Source organism: Chiloscyllium plagiosum, unplaced genomic scaffold, assembly GCF_037043375.1.
Source record: "Chiloscyllium plagiosum isolate Xiang-an unplaced genomic scaffold, Cpla_swu_hap1 HiC_scaffold_20, whole genome shotgun sequence".
Lineage (NCBI taxonomy): Eukaryota > Metazoa > Chordata > Chondrichthyes > Orectolobiformes > Hemiscylliidae > Chiloscyllium > Chiloscyllium plagiosum.
This window is the reverse complement of record NW_028270158.1, coordinates 67,334,439-67,351,083: the sequence shown is the minus strand read 5'-3', so window position 1 is coordinate 67,351,083 and position 16,645 is coordinate 67,334,439. Positions and strand designations below refer to the sequence as shown.

At 45.0% G+C, this 16,645-nt stretch overlaps 1 protein-coding gene and 1 long non-coding RNA gene across 2 annotated transcripts in view; both read left to right on the top strand.

Annotated features, from left to right (window-relative positions):
* The window catches only part of LOC122560408 (prolyl 3-hydroxylase 1-like), a 72,247-nt gene extending 71,147 nt beyond the window's left edge, over positions 1-1,100 (top strand). The window contains exon 10 of the mRNA XM_087998040.1: positions 1-1,100. This exon is cut by the window's left edge and continues 574 nt beyond it. The gene's annotated coding sequence lies outside the window, so the exon portion shown is untranslated.
* Position 1,101: 1 nt separating this feature from the next.
* On the top strand, positions 1,102-5,564 carry LOC148146647 (uncharacterized). Its single transcript, XR_015760608.1, has 2 exons — positions 1,102-3,052; positions 3,088-5,564. It is a non-coding gene; the product is annotated as an uncharacterized LOC148146647 (long non-coding RNA).
* The last annotated feature ends 11,081 nt before the right edge of the window (positions 5,565-16,645 follow it).

Genomic DNA, 16,645 nt, shown 5'->3' with positions numbered 1-16,645 from the left:
CACTCCAAATACATACAGACGTCTCTCACACACACACTCCAAATACATACAGACGTCTCTCACACACATTCCCCTAAGCTAGGACAAATGTTCGGCACAACATCGTGGGCCGAAGGGCCTGTTCTGTGCTGTATTGTTCTATGTTCTATACAAATGGTCTCACACACACACACTCCCAATACATACAGATGGTCACACACACACATTCCCAATACATACAAATGGTCTCACACACACACACTCCCAATACATACAGATGGTCTCACACACACACTTCCAATACATAGAGGTCTCTCACACACACTCCCAATACATACAGATGGTCTCACACACACACACTCCCAATACATACAGACGATCTCTCTCACACACACTCCCAATACATAGAGGTCTCTCACACACACTCCCAATACCTACACACGGTCTCACAAACACACACACTCCCAATACCTACAGACGGTCTCACAAACACACACACTCCCAATACATACAGACGGTCTCACACACACACACACCCAATACGTACAGATGGTCTCACACACACACACTCCAAATACATACAGACGGTCTCTCACACATACACTCCCAATATATACGAGCGGTCTCACACTCACATACTCGCAATACATACAGATGGTCTCACACACACACACTCTCAATACATACACATGGTCTCACACACACACTCCAAATACATACAGACGGTCTCTCACACATACACTCCCAATATATACAGACGGTCTCTTTCACACACACTCCCAATACATACAGACGTCTCTCACACACATTCCCCTAAGCTAGGACAAATGTTCGGCACAACATCGTGGGCCGAAGGGCCTGTTCTGTGCTGTATTGTTCTATGTTCTATACAAATGGTCTCACACACACACACTCCCAATACATACAGATGGTCACACACACACATTCCCAATACATACAGATGGTCACACACACACATTCCCAATACATACAGATGGTCTCACACACACACACTCCCAATACATACAGATGGTCACACACACACATTCCCAATACATACAAATGGTCTCTCACACACACACATTCCCAATACATACAAATGGTCTCTCACACACACACACTTCCAATACATAGAGGTCTCTCACACACACTCCCAATACATACAGATGGTCACACACACACATTCCCAATACATACAGATGGTCTCACACACACACACTCCCAATACATACAGATGGTCACACACACACATTCCCAATACATACAAATGGTCTCTCACACACACACACTCCCAATACATACAGATGGTCTCACACACACACTTCCAATACATACAGACGGTCTCTCTCACACACTCCCAATACATACAGATGGTCTCACACACACACACTCCCAATACATACAGACGGTCTCTCTCACACACACTCCCAATACATAGAGGTCTCTCACACACACTCCCAATACCTACACACGGTCTCACATACACACACACTCGCAATACATACAGACGGTCTCACACACACACACACCCAATACGTACAGATGGTCGCTCACACACACACTCCCAATACATACAGACGGTCTCAAACACACATACTCCCAATATATACAGACAGCCTCACACACACACACGCTCCCAATACATACAGGCGATCTCTCACACACACTCCCAATACATACAGGCGGTCTCGCACACTCACACTCCCAATATTTACAGACGGTCTCACACACACACACTCCCAGTACATACAGGCGGTCTCACACACACACTCCTAATACATACAGGTGGTTTCACACACACGCTCCGAATACATACAGATGGTCTCACTCATGCACACACTCCCAATACATACAGACAATCTCACACACACACTCCCAATACATACAGACAATCTCACACACACACTCCCAATACATACAGACAATCTCACACACACACTCCCAATACATACAGACAATCTCACACACACACTCCCAATACATACAGACAATCTCACACACACACTCCCAATACATACATGCAGTCTCACACACACATTGCCAATATATACAGGCGTTCTCACACACACACTACCAAGACGTACAGATAGTCTAAAAAAAACATACTCCCAATACATACAGGCAGTCTCACACACACTCCCAATACATACAGGTGATCTCACACACTCACTCCCAATACATACAGGTGGTTTCATCACACACTCCCAATACATACAGGCAGTCTCTCTCACACACTCCCAATACATACAGGCGGTCTCACACACTCACACTCCCAATATTTTCAGACTGTCTCACACACACTCAATGTATACAGGCAGTCTGACACACACTCCAATTATAAACAGGTTGTCTCACACACACTCCTAATATGTACAGACAGTCTTACACACACACTCCCACTATATACAGACCGTCTCTTCACACGTGCACACTCCCAATACATACAGATGGTCCCACACACACACTCCCAATACATACAGACCGTCTCTCACACGCGCACACTCACAATATATACAGATGGTCCCACACACACACACTCGCAATACATTACAGATGGTCTCACACACACACACTCCCAGTACATACAGACAGTCGGTCTCACACATTTCCAATACATACAGACAGTCTCTCACACACACACTCCCAATATATACAGACGGTCTCACACACACACTCCCATTACATACAGGCAGTCTCTCACACACACTCCCAATACGCACAGGCAGTCTCACACATTGCCATTACATACAGGTGATCTCTCTCACACTCCAAATATTTACAGACGGTTTCACACACACACTCAATGTATACAGGCAGTCTGACACACACACTCCAATTATAAACAGGTGGTCTCACATACACACTCCCAATACATACAGGCAGTCTCACACACACACTCCCAATACATACAGACGGTCTCACACACACTCCCATTACGTTCAGGTGGTCTCTCACACACAATCCCAATACATACAGATGGTTTCTCACGCACACACTCAATATATACAGGCAGTCTGACACACACTCCAATTAGAAACATGTAGTCTCACACACACACTCCCAATACATACAGGTGGTCTCACACACACACACTCCCAATACATACAGACAGTCTCGCACACGCTCCGAATACAGACAGTCTCACACACACACTCCCAATACATACAGACAATCTCACACACACACACACACAGACAGTCTCACACACACGCTCCCAATACATTAATACAGCCTCACACACACACACAATATATACAGACAATCTCACACACACGCTCCCAATACATACAGATGATCTCTCACACACACACTCTCAATACATACAGATGGTCTCATACACACACTCCCACTACATACAGACGGTCTCTCACACACACACTCCCAATACATACAGACAAACAGTCTCTCACACACACACACACTCCCAATACATAAGGATGGTCTCGCACACACACACTCCCAATATATACAGACAGACTCACACATTCCCACAACATACAGATGGTCTCTCACACACATTCCCAATACATATAGGCGGTCTCGTGCACACACACACTCCCAATACATACAGACAGCCTCACACACACTCCCAATACATACAGACGGTCTCACACACACTCCAAATACATACAGGCAGTCTCACACACACACACTCCCAATCCATACAGGCAGTCTCACACACACACTCCCAATACATACAGACGGTCTCACACACACTCCCATTACATTCAGGTGGTCTCTCACACACAATCCCAATACATACAGATGTTTTCTCACACACACACTCAATATATACAGGCAGTCTGACACAAACTCCAATTAGAAACAGGTAGTCTCACACACACACTCCCAATACATACAGACGGTCTCTCACACACACACTCCCAATACATACAGGGGGTCTCTCACACACACACACACACTCCCAATACATACAGACAGTCTCGCACACGCGCTCCGAATACAGACAGACAGTCTCACACACTCCCAATACATACAGGCAGTCTCACACACACTCTCCCAATACATACAGACAATCTCACACACACACTACCAATACATACAGGCAGTCTCTCACGCACACACTCCCAATACATACAGACAGTCTCACACGCACTCCCAATTCATACAGGCAGTCTCTCACACACACTCCCAGTATATACAGATGATCTCTCACACACACTTCCAACATATACAGTTGGTCTCTCACACATACTCAATATATACAGGCAGTCTCACACACATTCCTATTTTAAACAGATGGTTTCACACACACTCCCAATACATACAGGCAGTCTCACACACACACTCCCAATACATACAATCTCTCACACACACTCCCAATACATACAGACAGTCACACACACACTCTCCCAATACATACAGACAATCTCACACACACACTCCCAATACATACAGGCATTCTCTCACACACACACCCTATACATACAGACGGTCTCATACACACACACTCCCAATACATACAGACGGTCTCTCACACACACTCCCAATACATACAGACGGTCTCACACGCACACACACACTCCCAATACATACAGATGGTCTCTCACACACACACTCCCAATACATACAGATGGTCTCTCACACACACACTCCCAATACATACCGACGGTCTTTCACACACACTCCCAATACATACAGATGGTCTCACACACACACTCCCAATACATACAGGCAGTCTCACACACACTCTCCCAATACATACAGATAATCTCACACACAAACTCCCAATTCATACAGGCAGTCTCTCACACACGCTCCCAATATATACAGGTGGTCTCTCACACACACTTCCAACATATACTGGCGGTCTCTCACACACTCTCAATATATACAGGCAGTCTCACACACTATCTTAAACAGGTGGTCTCACACACACTTCCAATACATGCAGGCAGTCTCTCACACACACTCCCAATACATACAGACAGTCTCACACACACACTCCCAGTACATACAGGCAGTCTCTCACACACACTGCCAATGCCTACAGGTAGTCTCACACACTCCCAATATATACAGACAGTCTCTCACATACATCCAGTACATACTGGTGGTCTAACACACAATCCCAATACTTACAGGCAGTCTGTCACACTCCTATATACAAGCAGTGTCTCCCACGCACTCTCAATACTTAAAGGCTTTTCTCTCTCTCTCTCTTTAACTCTCAATTTCACTCTCTCTTTGATTTGTGCAGGTACTCTCTCACGCTCCCCATACATACAGGCAGTCTAACACATGCACACCTCATACGTATGCGCATCATATGCACCCATACATGCAGTCTCACACGTATACATATAGACATACAGATGGGCGCACACACACACCTCACATGTTTGCAGATCCTCACATATATACACACCTTAACATAACAGACATCTCTCTCTCACACACACACACAGTTATACACATCTACACGGAGAGACACATCACATGTACCGAGAGATAACCTTGTGATAGTTCTGTGAATATGGTTGGAATGCTATTTAAAGTATATAGCTAAGACATTGCTGTCTTAAATATTTTATACAGCAAATATACCTTCCATTTGTAAATCACTGTGTGGACTTGCTTAATTTATTTAACCCAATATCACACTAGAAGTATATTAGTAACTTTGTACCTCATGTCAACATCAAGCAACATATGAACAGCATCAATTAGAAGAAACTATAAAATCATTATATCATAAAGGAAAGTAATTTGGCACATCATACATGTGATGGCTATCCCAAAGAGCAATTAGGATCAGTGAAACTCTACAATGTGGAGGCAGGCCATTCAGCCCCTTGGGTCCACATCAACCCCCTGAAGAGCCATCCCTGTAATAACCTGCCATTTCTCATAACCCTGCACATCCCTGATCACTATGGGCAATTTACCTAACAATTCTGATGCTGTTTATCACCTCTTTGCCCTTATCCTATGAAAATGTTGAATGTTTTTATCATAACATCCCTACAGTGTGGAAACAGGCCATTTGGCCCAGACCACCCCTCTGAAGAGTATCCCATCCAGACCCATTCCCCTACCCTATTACTCTACATGTTCCCCTGACTAACGTGTTATGATATTGAACTTTGTCATTCTGCCCACCATACCAATATTGAGCAAACAAAAAGACCCCAAGCCTCATCCCATTGAATAGGCCTTGGAAAGTGCCTGGAAACTGCAGGACTTCAAATGTCGAACTAGGCACCTTTTAAATAGGCTGGGAGCCTCCGTCTCTACTGTCCTTCAGCCAGCCATTTCCAGAATGGAAATCTCACATCATCTATGCTCTGTTTAACAATCATTTTGAATCAACTAGAGAAAAGGTTGGTCCACTAAAGGATAAGGAATGAAGTTTGTGTGTCGAACCTGAGACAATGAGTGAGATTCTGAATGATTACTTTGCATCAGTGTTCAGTGAGGAGAGGGACATGATGAATGTTGAGATTAGAGATTGAAGTTTTATTAGTCTGGATCACGTTGGCATAAGTAGGGAAGATGTGTTGGGTAGGCTAGAGGTTATTAAGGTGGACAAATCCCCAGGACCGATGGGATCTATCCCAGGTTGCTGAGGGAGGCGAGAGAGGAAATAGCTGGAGCCCTGACAGATATCTTTGAGGCATCCTTAAATACAGGTGAGGTGCCGGAGTACTGGAGGGTTGTTCATGTTGTCCCCCTGTACAAGAAGGGTAATTACTGACCAATGAGCCTGACGTCAGTGGTGGGAAAGTTGCTGGAGAAGGTACTGAGGGATACCATCTATTTATAAATGGAAAAGAATGGGCTTATCAGTGATAGGCAAAATGGTTTTGTGTGGCGGAGATCGTGCCTTACCAAATAGAGTTCTTTGAGGAAGTGACCAAGTTATTAGATGAAGGAAGGGCGGTTGATGTCATATACATGGACTTTAGTAAAGCGTTTGATAAGGTTCTTCATTGTAGACTAATGGAGAAAGTGAAGTCATATCGTGTGCAGGGTGTTCTAGCTAGGTGGATAAAGAACTGACTGAGCAACAGGAGACAGAGAGTAGTAGTTGAAGGGAGTTTCTCGAAATAGAGAAAGGTGACCAATGGTGTTCCATAGGGGTCAATGTTGTTTGTAATATACATAAATGATCTGGAAGAGGGCAGTGTTGGTATGATCAGCAAGTTTGCAGATGACACAAAAACTGGTAGAGTAGCAGAAAGCAGAAGGGACTGTCAGAGAATACAGGAGGATATAGATAGACTGGAGAGTTGGGCAGAAAAGTGGCAGATGGAGTTCAATCCAGACAAATGTGAGGTGATGCATTTTGGGAAGTCTAATTCTAGAGCAAACGAGAGTATAAATAGAAGAGTCTTGAGAACAGTTGATGAGCAGAGAGATCTGGGAGTGCAAGTCCATTGTACCCTGAAGGTGGCTGCACAGTTGGATAGAGTGGTCAAGAAGGCATATAGTATGCTTGCCTTCATTGGACTGGGTATTGAGTATAAGAGCCGGCAAGTCATGTTAACATTGTACAAGACATTGGTTCAGCAGCATTTAGAATATTGTGTCGTCACATTACCAAAAGGATGTGGATGCTTTGGAGAGAGTGCAGAGAAGATTTATGAGAATGTTGCCTGGTATGGAAGGTGCTAGCTATGAAGAGAGGTTGAGTAGGTTTGGTTTATTTTCATTAGAAAAAAGGAGATTGAAGGGGGACCTGATTGAGGTTTACAAAATCATGAAGGGTATAGATAGGGTGGATAGAGACAAGCTTTTTCCCAGAGTGAAGGATTCAATAACGAGAGGTCATGCTTTCAAGGAGAGAGGTGGAAAGTTTAATGGGGATACACGCGGAAAATACTTCACACAGAGGGTGGTGGGCGTTTGGAACGCGTTACCAGCAGAGGTGGTAGAAGCAGACAAGGTATATTCATTTAAGGTGCATCTGGACAGATGCTGTAGGTGAGTGGGTGGGGAGCAGAGGGATACAGATACTTAGGAATTGACCGACAGGTTTAGACAGTACATTTGGATCGGCTCAGGCTTGGAGGGCCTGTTCCTGTGCTATAAATTTTCTGTGTTCTCTTTGTTCTTTGTAATCTCAGTCCCTATTTACTGAGATGGCCTATATCGGAGAAAGACAATGTTGTTCGCTCTGCAGAGATCCCTTCAGACATTGTACACGGCACTGAAACCCCGCTGCTCTCTCTGCTGCACCAATCATTCCTCATAACAGGGTGTATGTGAGTGAGTTTGTGTGTGTGTGTGTATGAGTGTGTGATTGTGTATGTGTGCGTGAGAATGAGTGAGTGTGTGTGAATGCATGAGTATATGAGTGTGCGTGTGAGGGTGTGAATGTATGTGGGTGTGTGTGAGTGTGAGTAAGAGTATGTGTCTGAGTGTATATGTGTGAGTGTGTGTTTGTATGAGTGTGCGTGTGTGAATGAGTGTATGAGTGTGTTTGTGAGAGTGTGTGTGTGTGTTTGAGTGTGAGCATGTGTGTGCGAGTGTGTATGTGTGTGACTGTGAGCATGTGTGTATGAATGAGTGTGCATGATTGTGTCTGTGCATGTGTGAGTGAGTGTGTGCGAGTGAGTGTGTGCGTGTGTGAAAGTGTGAGTGTGTGTCTTTCAGTGTATGAGTGTGTGTGTGTGGTGTGTGTGTATGAGTGTGTGTGTGGTGTGTGTATGAGTGTGTGTGTCTGCGTGTGTGTGTGACTGTATGAGTGTGTGTGTGTTTGAGTGTGTGTGTGTAACTGTGAGTGTGTGTGTGTATGAGTGTACGAGTTTGTGTATGAGTGTGCAAGTGTGTGTGTGTGCGTGTGTGTGTGTTTCAGTGTATGAGTGTGTGTTTGAGTGCGAGTGTGTGTGTGTGACTGTGTGTGAGTGTTTGTGTGGGTGAGTGTTTGTGGGTGTGAGTGTGTGTGCGTGTGATTGTGTGTGTACGAGTGTGTGTGAGTGTATGAGTGAGTGTGAGTATATGAGTGTGTGTGTGAGTGTGTGTATTTGTCTGTGTGTGTATGAGTGTGTGCGTATGAGTGGATGAGTGTGTGTCTAAGTGTGTATGTGTGAGTGTGTTTGTATGAGTGTGTGTGTGTGTGTTTGTAAATGAGTGTATGTGTGTGAATGTATGAGTGTGTTTGTGAGTGTGTGCGACATAGAACATAGAACATAGAAGAATACAGCGCAGTACAGGCCCTTGGGCCCTCGATGTTGCGCCGATCCAAGCCCACCTAAACTACACTAACCCACTATCCTCCATATACCTATCCAATGCCCTCTTAAATTCCCATAAAGAGGGAGAGTCCACCACTGTTACTGGCAGGGCATTCCATGAACTAACGACTCGCTGAGTGAAGAACCTACCCCTAACATCAGTCCTATATCTACCCCCCCTTAATTTAAAGCTATGCCCCCTTGTAATACCCGACTCAATACGCGGGAAAAGGTTCATACTGTCGACCCTATCTATACGCCATATGCCTTCCTCACCGCACTATTTACCTGTGTGAGTGTGTGTGAGTGTATGTGTGTGTGAGTGTTTGTGTGTGTATGTGTGCATGTGTGAGTGTGTGTGTGTGCATATGAGTGTGTGTGCATGAGTGTGTTTGTGAGAGTGTGTGTGTGTGTTTGAGTGTCAGCATGTGTGTGCGAGTGTGTATGTGTGTGACTGTGAGCGTGTGTGTATAAAAGAGTGTGCGTGATTGTGTCTGTGCAGGTGTGAGTGAGTGTGTATGAGTGTGTGCGAGTGAGTGTGTGTGTGCGTGTGTGAAAGTGTGAGTGTGTGACTTTCAGTGTATGGGTTTGTGTGTATGAGTGTGTGTCTGCGTGTGTGAGTGTGACTGTGTATGAGTGTGTGTTTGAGTGTGACCGTGTGAGTGAGTGTGTGTGTGTGTGTATGAGTGTATGAGTTTGTGTATGAGTGTGCAAGTGTGTGTGTATGAGTGTGTGCGTGAGTCTGTGTGTGTGTGTGTTTCAGTGTATGAGTGTGTGTTTGAGTGCGAGTGTGTGTGTGTGACTGTGTGTGAGTGTTTGTGTGGGTGAGTGTTTGTGGGTGTGAGTGTGTGTGCGTGTGAGTGTGATTGTGTGTGTACGAGTGTGTATGAGTGTGTGTGTGTGTGAAGGTGTGAGTGTATGTGGGTATGAGTGTGTGTGTGAGTGTGTGTATTTGTCTGTGTATGTATGAGTGTGTGCGTATGAGTGGATGAGTGTGTGTCTAAGTGTGTATGTGTGAGTATGTTTGTATGAGTGTGTGTGTGTGAGTGTTTGTGAATGAGTGTATGTGTGTGAATGTATGAGTGTGTTTGTGAGAGTGTGTGCGACTGTGTGAGTGTGTGTATGAGTGAGTGTATGTGTGTGAGTGTTTGTGTGTGTATGTGTGCATGTGTGAGTGTGTGTGTGTATGAGTGTGTGTGCATGAGTGTGTGCATGAGTCTGCATGTGTGAGACTGTGTGTGTTTCAGAGTATGAGTGTGTGTGTGAGTGTGACTGTATGAGTGTGTATGTTTGAGTGTGAGCAGGTGTGTGTGTGTGACTGTGTGTATGAGTGAGTGTCAGTGTGTGTATGAGTGAGTGTCAATGTGTGTATGAGTGTGTGTGCGTGTGTGAGTGATTGTGAGTGTGTGTGTGCGTGTGTGAGTGATTGTGAGTGTGTGTGTGAGTGTATGAGTGAGTGTATGTGAGTGTGAGATGATATGAGTGTGAAGGTGTGAGTGTATGTGTGTGAATTTGAGTGTGTGTGAGTGTGTGTATATGGGTGTGTGTGCATGTGTGTCAGTGTGTGCATGTATGAGTGTGTGTATGTGTGTGTGTTTGACTGTGAGCGTGTGTGTGTGAATGTGTGACTGTGTGTGAGTGTGTGTGTGACTGTGTGGTATGTGTGTGTGTTTGCGAGTGTGTGTGTATGAGTGTATGAGTATGTGTATGAGTTTGTGTGTGAATGTGTGTGTAAGTGTGTGTATGAATGCATGTGTGTGTGTGAGTGTGTGTATGAGTGTGAGCATGTGTGTGAGAGTGTGCAACTGTGGGTGATTGTGTGAGTGTATGAGTATGATGTGTGTGAGTGTATGGGTGTGTGAGAGAATTTGTGAGTGTGTGTGAGAGTTTGTGTGAGTGTGTATGTTAGTATGAATGTATGAGCGTGTGTGTGTGAGTCTGTGTGCGAGTGTGAGTATGAATATATGAGTGTGTGTGAGTCTGTGTGTGCGAGTGTGTGTATGTGTGTCAGTGTGTGTGTGTGAGTGTATAAGTGTGTGTGTATGAATGTGAGTGTGTGTGTGTGAGTGTATGAGTGTGAGTGTGGGTGAGTGCAGTGTGTGTGAGAGTGTGAGTGTGTGAGAATGTGAGTGCGTGTGTGTGTGACTGTGTATATGAGTGCGGGTGTGTGTGTGTATGAGTGTGTGTGCAAGTGTGAGTGCATGAGTGTGAGTGTGTGACTGTGTGTGAGTGTATGTGTGAGTGTGTGTGTATGAGCGTGTGTGTGTGTGAGATTGTGAGAGTATATGAGTGTGTGTGGGAGTGTGTGTGCGAGCGTGTGTGAGTGGGTGAGCGTGTGTGTGAGTTTGTGAGTGTGTGTGCGTTTGTGTGTGTGAGTGTGTATGAGTGTGCATGTGTGTGAGTGGGTATGGGTGTATGAGTGCGTGTGTGATTGTGTGTCTGAGTATGTGTGTGAGTGTGTGTGTATGAGTGTGTGTGAGTATGTGAGTGTGTGTATATGAGTGTGTGTGTATGAGTGTATGTGTGTGTGTGAGTTTGTGTGAGTTTGTGTGTGTGTGTTTGTGTATGAGCGTGTGTGAGTATGTGTGTATGAGTGAATGTGTGAGTGTGTGTGTGCGAATGTATGAGTGTGTGTGAGTGTGTAAGTGTGAGGGTGTGTGTGTGAGTGTATGTGTGTATAAGTGTATGAGCATGTGTGAGTGTGTGTGTATGTGTGTGAGTCTGTATGTGCGTGTGTGATTGTGTGTATGAGCATATGAGTGTGCATGAGTGATTGTGTGTTTGTGTATGAGTGTATGTGTGAGTGTGTGTGTGAGTGTATGAGCGTGTGTGTGTGTATGTGTGTATGAATGAATGTGCGTGTGTGAGTGTTTGTGTGAATGTATGAGTGTGTGTGTGTAAGTGTGAGTGTGTGTGTATGAGTGTGTGCGCGTGTGTGTATGAGTGTGTGTGAACCTGTGTGCGAGTCGTGTATGAGTGTGTGTGTGTGTGCAAGTGTGAGTGTGTGATTGTGTGACTGTGTGTGAGTGTATGTGTGTGTGAGTGTGTGTGTATGAGCGTGAGTGTGTGTGAGTGTGTATGTGAGATTGTGAGAGTATATGAGTGTGTGTGAGTCTGTATGAGTGTGTGTTAATGAGTGTGTGTGAGTCTGAGTGTGTGTGTGAGAGTGTGTGTGTGACTGTGTGGGAGTGTGTGTGTGATTGTGTGTGAGTGTGAGTGGGTGAGCGTGTGTGAGTGGGTGAGCGTGTGTGTGTGAATGAGTGTGTGTGAGTTTGTGTGTGTGAGAGTGTGTATCAGTGTGAGTTTGTGTGTGTGAGAGTGTGTATGAGTGTGTGTGAATTTGTGTGTATGAGTGTGTGTATGTGTGAGTGGGTATGGGTGTATGAGTGCGTGTGTGATTGTGTGTCTGAGTATGTGAGTGTTTGTGTATGAGTGTATGTGTGTGAGTGTGTGTATGAGCGTATGAGTGTGTATATGTATGAGTGTGTGTATGAGCGTGTGTGAGTGCGTGTGAGTGTGTGTGTGTGAATATATGAGTGTGTAAGTGTGAATGTGTGTATGAGTGTATGTGTGAGTCTGTGTATGTGCACGAGTGTGTATGTGTGTGTGTATGAGAGTATGAGTGCATGTGTATGAGTGTGTGTGTATGTGTGTATGAGTGTGTGTGTATCTGTGTATGAGAGTTTGTGTATGAGTGAGTGTGAGCATGTGTGTGATTGTGTGTGAGTGTGTGTGCGAGCGTGTGTGAGTGGGTGAGCGTGTGTGTGAGTTTGTGTGAGTGTGTGTATGAGTGTGTGTGAGTTTGAGTGTGTGTGAGTTTGTGTGTATGAGTGTGTGAGTGTGTGTGAGTGTGTGTGTATGAGTGTGTGTGTGTGTGAGAGTGTGTGTGTATGAGTGAATGTGTGTGTGAGAATGTGTGTGTGAATGTATGAGTGTGTGTGAGTGCGTAAGTGTGAGTGTGTGTGTATGAGTGTGTGTGTGAGTGTGTGTGTGAGTGTGTGTGAGCCTGTGTGTGAGTGTGTGTGTGTGTGTATGTGTATGAGCATATGAGTGTGTGTGTGCGTATATGAGTGTATGTGTGAGTATGTGTGTGAGACTGTGTGTGTGTACCAGTGTATGAGTGTGTGTGTATCAGTGTATGAGTGAGTGTGTGTGTGAGTTTGTGTGAGAGTGTGAGTATGAGTGTGATGTGTGTGAGTGTATGTGTGTGTGAGAGAGTTTGCGTGAGTGTGTATGTGAGTGTGAGTATGAATGTATGAGTGTGTGTGAGCGTGTGTGTATATGTGTGTGAGTCTTGTGTGCGAGTGTTTGAATGTGAGAGTATGTGCAAGTGCGTGTGTGTGAGTGTATGAGTGTGAGTGTGTGTATGAGTGTGAGTGTGTGTGCAAGTGTTTGTGTGTGTGAGTGTATGACTGTGAGTGTGTGATGTGTGTGCATGTGTATGAGTGTGAGTGTGGGTGAGTGTATGAGTATGTGAGTGCGTGTGTGTGAGTGTATGTGTGTGTGAGTGTGTGTATGAATGTATGAGCCTGTGTGTGAGTCTGTGTGTGTATATGAGTGTATGTATGTGTGTGTATGAGTGTATGTGTGAGTGTGTGTGTATGAGTGTGTATGTGTGTGTGAGTGTGTGTGTGTGAGAATGTGAGTGTGTGTGTGTGTGACTGTGTGTGTGTGTGTATGAGCGTGAGTATGTGTGAGTGTGCGTGTGTGTGAAATTGTGAGAGTATATGAGTGTGTGTGTGAGTCTGTGTGTGAGTGAGTGCATGAGTGCGTGTATGAGTGTGTGTATCAGTGTGTGAGTGTGTGTGAGTGTGAGCGTGTGCGTGAGTGTGTGTGTGACTGTGTGTGGAAGTGTGTGTGTGATTGTGTGTGAGTGGGTGAGCGTGTGTGTGTGAGTGTGTATGAGTTTGTGTGTGTGTGTGAGTGGGTATGGATGTATGAGTGTGTGTGTGTGATTGTGTGTGAGAGAATGTGAGTGTGTGTGTATGAGTGTATGTGTGTGTGTGAGTGTGTGTGAGTGGCTGTGTATGAGCATATAAGTGTGTGTGTTTTGGTATGAATGTGTGTGTGAGTGTGTGTATGAGCGTGTGTGAGTGTGTGTATGAGTGGATGTGTGTGTGAATGTATGAGTATGTGCGAGTGTGTAAGTGTGAGTGTGTGTGTGTCTGTATGTGCGCGTGTGCGTGAGTGTGTGTATGAGCATATGAGTGTATGTGAGTGAGTGTGTGTTTGTGTATGAGTGTTTGTGTGAGTGTGTATGAGCGTGTGTGAGTGTGTGTATATGTGTGTATGAATGAATGTGCGTGTGTGTGTGTGCATGTATGAGTGTGTGTAATTGTGTAAGTGTGAGTGTGTGTGTGAGTCTGTGTGTGCGCGTGTGTGTATGAGTGTGTGTGAGTCTGTGTGTGCGAGTGTGTGTATGAGTGGGTATGTGTGTGTGTGTGAGTGTATGTGTGCGTGCGTGTATGAGTGTAAGTGTGAGTGTGTGTATCAGTGTATGACTGTGGTGTAAGTGTGTGTAACAGTGTATGTGCGTGTGAGTGTGTGTATGAGTGTATGTGTGTGTGAGTGTGTGTGTGTATGAGGGTGTGTGTCTGATTGTGTCTGTGTCCTAGTGTGGGTGAGTGTGTGTGTGTGTATGAGTGTGTGTGTGTGTGAGCGTGTGTGTGAGGTATGAGAGTGAGTGCGTGAGTGTGTGTGTGAGTGCATGAGCGTGAGTGTGTATGAGTGCGTGAGATGAGTGTTGGTGTGTGCGAGTGAGTGTGTGTATGTGTGTATGAATGTGTGTGTGAGTGTGAGAGTGTATGTGTGTGTGTGAGTATGTGTGTATGAGTGTGTGTATGAGCGTATGTGTGTGTGTGAGTTTGTGTGTGTGACTGTGTGCGTGAGAGTGTGAGTGTGTGTGTGTGAGTGTGTATGAGTGTGTGAATGAGAGTGTGCGAGTGTGTATGTATGAGTGTATGTGTGAGTGTGAGTGTGTGTGTGAGTTTATGTGTGAGTGCATGTGTGCATTAGTGTGTGTGTGAGCATGGGTGTTAGTGTGTGTGAGACTGTGTGTGTAAATGTGAGACTGTGTGTAAGTGTGTGTGAGTAAGTATATGAGTGTGTGTGTATACGAGTGTATGAGTGTGTGTGAATGTTTGTGTGTGTGTGAATGTGTATGTGTGTGCGTGCAAGTCTGTGAGAGTGAGTGGCTCTCCTTGGTCTTACCTGTTTGTTGCCTCCTTATAGAAGTTTAGTAGATTTGTCAGGTATGACCTGATTCGATTCCCTACAGCATGGAAATAGCCCCTTCGGCCCAACAAGTCCACACCAACCCTCTGAAGAGTAACCTATCTCCCTCTGACTAATGCATCTAAAGCTATGGGCAATTTAGTGTGGCCAATTCACCTAACCTGCACATCTTTGGAGGAAACCCACGCAGAGACAGGGAGAATGCAAACTCCACACAAACAGTCACCCAAGGTTGGAATCGAACCTGAGATCCTGGTGCTGTGAGGCAGCAGTGCTGACCACTGAGCCACCGTGCCTTCGCTTGATGAAACGCTGCTGACTTTGCCCTATATACACTTTTAAATATTCAGAAATATCATCCTTCACAACTGACTCCAAAATCTTACCAATGACTTAGGTCAGGCTAATCGGCCTATAATTTTCCATGTTTTATCTTGCTCCCTTCTTAAACAGAGGGGGTTATATTATTTATGTTCTAGTCCTCTGGGACCCTCCCTGAAACTTCATTACTAAAGCCTCCACTATCTCTTCAGCTATCTCCTCCAGAATTCTGGAGTGTCACCCATGTGAACTAATGACTTATACACCTTTCAGTTTTTCGAGCACCTTCCCCTTGATGATTGTCACCGTATTCATCTCTGCCCCCAACTCTCTTGAAGTTTTGGTATAGTGTTCACATCTTTCACCACGAAGACTGATGCATTGTACTTATTCAGTTCCTCAGCCATTTCTTTGTTCGCCATTACTTCTTCTCCAGCATCATTTTCCAGTGGCCCAATGTCGACTTTTGCCTCTCTTGTGATCTTTATATATCTAAAGAAACTCTTGCAATCTTTCCTAATATTACCGGCTAGCTTACCCTCCAAGAGTCCCTCAGCTTGCCATCCTTGTGCTTCCTCCTTACTGGAACATGTCGGTCCTGAACTTTCAACAGTCCGTCTTGAAACAATTTCTTCATGTCAAAAGTGGACTTGCCTGATAACATCTCCTCCCAATTAACACTGCCTAGCTCCTGCCTAATACTGATATAATTTGCCATCCCCCAATTTAATACCTTGCCACAAGATCCTGATTCATCCTTATCCATGGCTATTTTAAAACTTAAAGAGTTGTAATCACTGTTTTCAAAATGCACTCCCACTGGAAGGTCAGTCACTCGGGCAAGCTCGTTAACCCGTCCCAGAACCAGTACGGCCCCTCCTCTAGGTTGTTCAATCCATATACTGTTTCAA